The sequence below is a fragment of the Oryzias melastigma genome, linkage group LG9 (assembly GCF_002922805.2).
Source record: "Oryzias melastigma strain HK-1 linkage group LG9, ASM292280v2, whole genome shotgun sequence".
Taxonomy (NCBI): Eukaryota; Metazoa; Chordata; class Actinopteri; order Beloniformes; family Adrianichthyidae; genus Oryzias; species Oryzias melastigma.
Window position 1 is genome coordinate 23,723,608 of NC_050520.1, and position 6,758 is coordinate 23,730,365.

The 6,758-nt window shown below is 40.8% G+C and overlaps 1 protein-coding gene and 1 long non-coding RNA gene across 2 annotated transcripts in view; one reads left to right on the forward strand and one right to left on the reverse strand.

Moving 5' to 3' along the window:
- LOC112148224 (gastrula zinc finger protein XlCGF57.1) overlaps positions 1-6,008 on the reverse strand; it is a 15,899-nt gene extending 9,891 nt beyond the window's left edge. The window contains exon 1 of the mRNA XM_024275135.2: positions 5,958-6,008. The gene's annotated coding sequence lies outside the window, so the exon portion shown is untranslated. The remainder of the gene's footprint in view (positions 1-5,957) is intronic.
- On the forward strand, positions 4,779-5,851 carry LOC118599152. The gene is made up of 2 exons (XR_004948448.1): positions 4,779-4,886; positions 5,209-5,851. It is a non-coding gene; the product is annotated as an uncharacterized LOC118599152 (long non-coding RNA).
- Positions 6,009-6,758: the final 750 nt, after the last annotated feature.

Consider the following 6,758-nt stretch of genomic DNA (forward strand, 5'->3'; position numbering starts at 1 on the left):
AAATTGAGCAAATCCACCAGCAACTTCAGCCTTCCTTAACCCAAAATACAATCCCTGCTGCTCTGACTCCCCCACTACACTTATTTTCAGATTTTAACCTCCCGACAGTTAATCAAATTACTGAACTTATTAAAAAATCCAACACCTCCTCATGCCAGCTTGATCCTATACCCACTGCTCTGGTCAAGGCTGCTCTCCCTTCTCTGTCCCCGTTCATCACCAGCATCATTCACGCTTCACTTAGGACTGGAACTGTCCCCTCTGCTCTCAAATCAGCAGTCGTCACCCCCCATACTTAAAAAACCTGGTTCAGACCCCTCCAACCTCAATAATTTCCCCCCAGTATCAAACATCCCATTCATCTAAAAAAATTCTGGAAAAAACTGTCGCCAACCAACTCCGTGCTCATCTCTCCAGCAACAATTTATATGAACAGCTCCAGTCTGGTTTCCGCCCCCTCCACAGTACAGAAACAGCAAGATCACCAACGACCTCCTCCTTGCTGCAGACGCCGGTTCAATCTCCATCCTCCTCCTGCTAGATCTGAGTGCGGCGTTTGACACCGTCTCCCACCCCATCCTTCTGGACAGACTTTCCAATATTGGCATCACCAACCTACCCCTCAGCTGGTTCCATTGGCCCCCGTCACCACAGGTGTGCCCCAGGGCTCTGTCCTGGGACCCCTGCTCTTCATCATCTACCTTCTCCCCCTCTGTTACATTTTTCAGAAGCACAACGTCCAGTTTCAATGCTATGTGCATGACACCCAGCTCTACATCTCCTCCAAACCTGGCTCCACTTTTCCACCTTCCTCCCTTTCTGAATGTCTACTTGAAGTCAAGTCCTGGTTCACAGCAAACTTTCTTAAATTAAACTGCAATAAGACTGAACTTCTCATTGTTGGCACAAAATCCATCTTCAGTAAAAACTGTAATTTCTCTCTCACCCTCGACAACTCCTCCATATCCCCTTCCCCTCAGGTTAAGAGTCTGGGTGTCATCCTTGACAGCACTCTGTCCTTCTCTGCCCACATCAACCACATCACCCAGACCGCCTACTTTCATCTCCGTAACATCCGTCGTCTCCGTCCCTCTCTCACCCCTCACTCCACAGCTGTCCTGGTCCACAGTCTCGTCACCTACCGTACTGACTACTGCAACTCCCTTCTTTCTGGACTTTCTCAAAAAACCTTCCGTAAGCTTCAACTGGTTCAGAACTCAGCTACTCGGATAATAACCCAAAGCCCCTCCATTCAGCATATTACACCCGTCCTACAGCAGCTCCATTGGCTACCAGTACCTCACCGGATCACCTACAAAATCCTCATTTTAACTTTCAAAGCCCTCCACAACCTCGCCCCTTCGTATCTTTCAGAGCTCCTGACTGTCGCTACTCCCCCCCGCTCCCTCAGATCCTCTTCCTCCCTCCGACTGGTTCCACCACGATCACGTCTCATCACCATGGGGTAGAGCATTCAGCACCTCTGCCCCACAACTCTGGAACTCCCTCCCCTCTGATCTACAAAATATGGACTCACTTTCTCAGTTCTCCAAACACCTGAAAACTTACCTCTTTCACAGTGCTTTCAATACCTGACACTAACCTGTAGTTTTAACTGTTGACTCACTGCTGTGTTTGTTATTTAGCTGTTTTATTTTTATGCTATTGTTGTGTTTTTATGCTTTTATGTACTGTGAGGCGACCTTGAGTGCCAACAAAGGCGCCATATAAATAAAATTTATTATTTATCTATACTCAATTCTGATTGGCTGCTGGGTGTGGATTAAAAAGTGATATACCACGGTGATAAAACACACCTAAAACAAGAAGTTCCGGCTGAGTATCATTGCGCTAGCAGAAAACTCAAAACATAAGTAGAGATCCGTTAATCCACTGTTTGTAACAACAGCTGGACAGCAGAAAAGGATGAGTGATTTTATTGTTTCCTTTAACTTGTTCGTTGAATTTGATCATTTTGAAGATTGTGATGCAGCAGAAGAGAAATAGAGAATAGAACATAAAAAGGGGGAGATGAGACACAAGGAAGTGACACCGGAAGAATTGAATCGCTTAGAGGATGACAAGGATGAGGTAAACACGCAAAAAAACCCACAAAATGGGCAGTAAATATCTTTAAAGATTTCCTGGCTCAATAAAACATGGACATAAACTACAGCGTTGCCAGTTTGAGGAGCTTGAGAGCCGGCATTAATCGCCACTTAAAAGACATGAACATAATTAGCAACACCGTGTTCAAGAGCAGAAATGCGGTTTTTAAAGCAATAATGAAGCGCTACAGAAAGAGTGGAAGAGACACCAGCTCCCATCATCATCGGATTCCTGAGTCGGACCTAGAGAAAATCCGATGCTCATCTGCGCTGTCTCCCGACACGCCCCGCGGCCTCGTCAGAAAGGTGTTAGACATCCAGCTGTGTTTGGCTCGGCGTTGGAGGGAGGGGAACCGTGAGCTGACCATGGCATCTTTTGCCATCCACAGAGACGAGGAAGGTGCTGAATATGTCAGCCTGTCACATAATCCTGAAACTAAAAATCACAAAACTCCAAACGACCCGCACAAGCAAAACCTAAGAGGATTTATGTTTGCAAGGCCCGGGGATCCTCTGTGCCCAGTAAAAGCTTTCAAGAAGTACATCTCTAAATGTCCTCCAGACGCAAAATCTTTTTATCTGCACCTGAAGCGCTCCATCACCCCAGCGTCTGAGGTTTGGTACTCCAGGGAACCGATGGGCGTCAACTACCTCGGAGAAATGCTTAAGAAAATAAGTGAAGAGGTCTGTACAATAACATAGCCCTGTATATTTGGTATAACATCTCTTCTGCTCTTGTTAACAGCCTGTGTGTTTTTTATTGTTTCTTTAAGGTGGGGCTACCGCGGATCATCCGTGATCCGTTACACCCTTACTTTTTTCTCTTCAAGACGCACGTGAAGTCACCCCGCAGGAAGGGTGACAGTCTGCTGCGCGCAAATGTGCACACAGTGAAGTGAAGGTGCTGCTTGCAAACGTGCACGTTGCGGGGTGGGGTGCAGGTAGGAAGCGGTCTGTCATTTTGCGCGGCGCACAGCTGCTACACAACATGAGATAAAGGCAGAGAGACTCTGGACATTCTGAACCTTTCCACTTTCTGTGGAGAACATGGAGATCTGAGGATTCATCTGACTATGCTGTTTTTTTTAAGTTTATAATTTTTCACTGGAAAATGTCATTTTATTCTAAATGTTTAAATAAACACATAAATATGTGTGCTATTATGAGCAGCAAGGACCAAAAGTTCATTTTGTGTTTCACACAAAGAATGAGAATGTGAAATTTATTTCATAATTAACATTTTTTAGGCAGTTTTCAAAACTACATTTTATTAAAAACATCACAACTTTTGTCGCAACTTTTCACAAAAGCTGTCGCAACATTAGGCATATTTTCAGAGAATAGAAGACAATATGCTTTATTGTTGTATATCGTGATATATATCGTATTATGATATACATTTTTTTCCCGTATCGCCAGCACTAACTACTAGGTGTGGATCGTTACTTACGTGATGATCCGATTTATGAGTCCAGCTCAGTGATTCACAAATTGAACCACGATTCTTACTCTTTAATGTATGTTTGTACAGTTGCTGAATCTATGTCTTTACTCGATGTATTACACTTAAATAAATGTATTAAATTATCATCATCTAGGCTGTTATTTAGAACAGGAAATGAGAATGAACAAAACTGATATAAACACCAAAAATTAAATAAAGAGAAATGATGTCTGTAAAGGATGCAATTGGTAAAAAAAAAAAAAAAAAACGATTCAAACTCATCAAGATGTTCATCGATGCAGAAAATTTTAAAAAATCAATTAGACAGCTTTCCATGCAGACACGCCTGTGAGTGTCTGTAGGTCAGGGGTGTCAAACTCAATCACACAAGGAGCCAAAGTCTAAAACACACCTTAGGTTGCGGGGCGTACAGAATAAACATTTAATGAACATTCTAAAACTACATTTTGAAACCTTTTAAAATGTAACTTTTTAACATAATTATGAACTAGATATATAACATTAACTGTGATAATGCTAGTGTGAATATTGTAAGCTGAATTTGGCCGCTGAAGATGCTAGTGCTGATAGCTGAAGATGTTGAAATTGATAGCTAAAAACACTGAAGTTGATAGGCAGCTAAAATATCAGCAAAATGCCAAATTAGCCTAAAAAAAAAACTAAAAAAAAAACTTAGGTTAACCAAAACAGCTAGCGTGTAGCTGGAAAAAACAGCTTAACTTCAAAATAGCATAAAAAAACTGCAAAAAGCCTGAATTAGCCAAAACAGATATGTAAATATTATCTTAACTCCAAAATAGCCTAAAAAAATCTTAGTAAATGCCAAAATAGTCCAAAAAGCTAACAGAATGACAATTTTTAAAACTTTAAAACCATAACTTTTTAACATAATTATGAATAACAAAAAGACAGGAATATTATTCCAGAATAAATCAACTTAAATCTTAAATAAGTTTCAATATTTAACTCTCAATATAAATATATTTTGTCAAAATGATACAAGTTTAGAAATGAGCACAAGATAACATACTCATTACAGCTCTATTATTCATGTTATAAACTGACCAATCAGATGTCGGAATAAAAGCATGTGGTGCCCACTGGCCCCACCTCCAACATTTGATTGACAGATTCTCCTTCAGTGGAAGGCTTTTGGACTTCCAACAAACTCACTTTGACTGGCAAAAGTAGTTGCCATAGAAACAGGACTCAGATCGACTCAGACCAATCACTGTTGTCTGGCTGCAACATGGCTACGTCCGTATAGCAGAAAAATGGCGAAAGAATTTGACTTGATTTCGCTGTAGCTGGAAGTAAGGCGTTCTCTATGAATGAAATCACACTCACTCACTCCAGTTCTCTTTGTACAGTCAATGGTAACCAGAGATAACTCCTTTCTGTTGTGATATTTGAAAGTTTGAAGAAGACTGGATCATTTCAAATATGCTAACAAGCTAACCATAGCTAACAACTGTCAATCAAATATCTTTTGACTGATCTTTTCTTTGTCTGTAAATATGACAAAATCTTCAGACCTAAAAATGTCATTTATTCTATAGCAACATATTTGGTCTCATTTGTGTTTACTCTGTTTGTCTGTGTGATGTTAACTATTGATTCTGTTCTTTAACACAGGAAAGGCTAAACATGGTAGACTATCCAGTTTTAGAGAAAACTAAAGAAAAACAGACAGACCAGGAGAGACAAGAGCTGGAGGAAAAACTTCACTACAGAATAAGATCAGAGGAATCTGATTTTGTCTTTTTAATAACACATTTTTTCCTCTTTAAGAAAGCGTTCTTTTTCCACTTGATTCTTTTCATAGTTTCCTCACAGCTGATAACTACATTTGGAGGACGAACACGACGATTTACTGGAGTCCTCCAACAGAAACTGTCATGGGTCCACTAGAACCTGGATCCGAATCTACCAGAAGAGGGAGAAGAAGTGACAGGGGCGGAGCTACGGAGTTGCAAGGGGCGGGGGCTGCCCTCAGCAAAGAGCTCTGCTGCACCTCCCCCCAAAATGCAGTAGAGCACTTATGATGAATTTCTTTTAATTTTTGATGATTTGGGTTTGTCTGCACCACAGGCTACCTTCAGGCATCCTTGATTTATTTTGCAACACTAATATTTCATCCTAAAAGGGTACAAAGAAGATAATTGATGATCACAACAGACTTTATTGTGGAGCTTTTAGGAGTTTATAGTCATATTTGCATTTTTCCCTACATATTCTATGTAAAACAACACGTTTTTATGTAAAAAAAAAAAAAAAACTACCTGTGTTCTACTCATTTAGGATTAAAAACATGATTAGTTCATTCATTTAAGATTTTTCACAAGTGTTATCCTGCTAATCACTACAAGACCACATGAACATACCTATGTGGTGGAGCTGAAGCTGTGGTTTCCAGCAGATATCCAGCAGTCTGCGCTGACGACAGAGCTCCTGCTCGTACTGGACGATGGTTCCTTCACAGAGTCTGAAGATTTCTTCAGCAGCAGCAGCGAGTCGCTCGCTGATCAACTCTCTCAGAGACTGAAGGGAAGACATGGTTCCTGCAGCTGCAGAAGATCTTCAGCTCCAACAAACACCAAAGTCCTCTGAACAGCAGCAGCTCCGATCATCTGCTAGTCTCACAATCACAGCCACGTTGTCTTTACGTTCAACACGAATTCACTCATTTACGACACTTTAGCTAAAGAGGATTGTTCGGAACCGAACCACGTATCGCTACATCTCTGCAGAAACCTCACGAACGTCCGAACAAAACACCACGTTTCTCTCCACACAAGCAGCTAGCCTGCTAACGCGGCCTTGTTCTGCTTACTTCCGGGTCACGATAGGAACGTCACACAAACTCAAAGCTAAAACTCGATCTCTTAAAATGAATAAAAATTTAAATAACAATTTAGACTGAGATTTGATTTTATTTTGATACATTTTAAAGAGACCAAGTTTTAATTTTGAGTTCGTTTGTGTGACGTTCGTATCATGACCCGGAAGTAAACAGAACTAGCTTCTTTTTTCCCCCCTCCAATCTTCATTTACAATTGTTATGGCAAACGTTGTTTTTCATCAATAATGATCCAATCACAGCTGACTTTACAGGGAATAAAAAAAAACTACAGGAAAAAAAAACCACAATGTCTATTTCTGAGGTTTCAGAGTAATTTAAAATT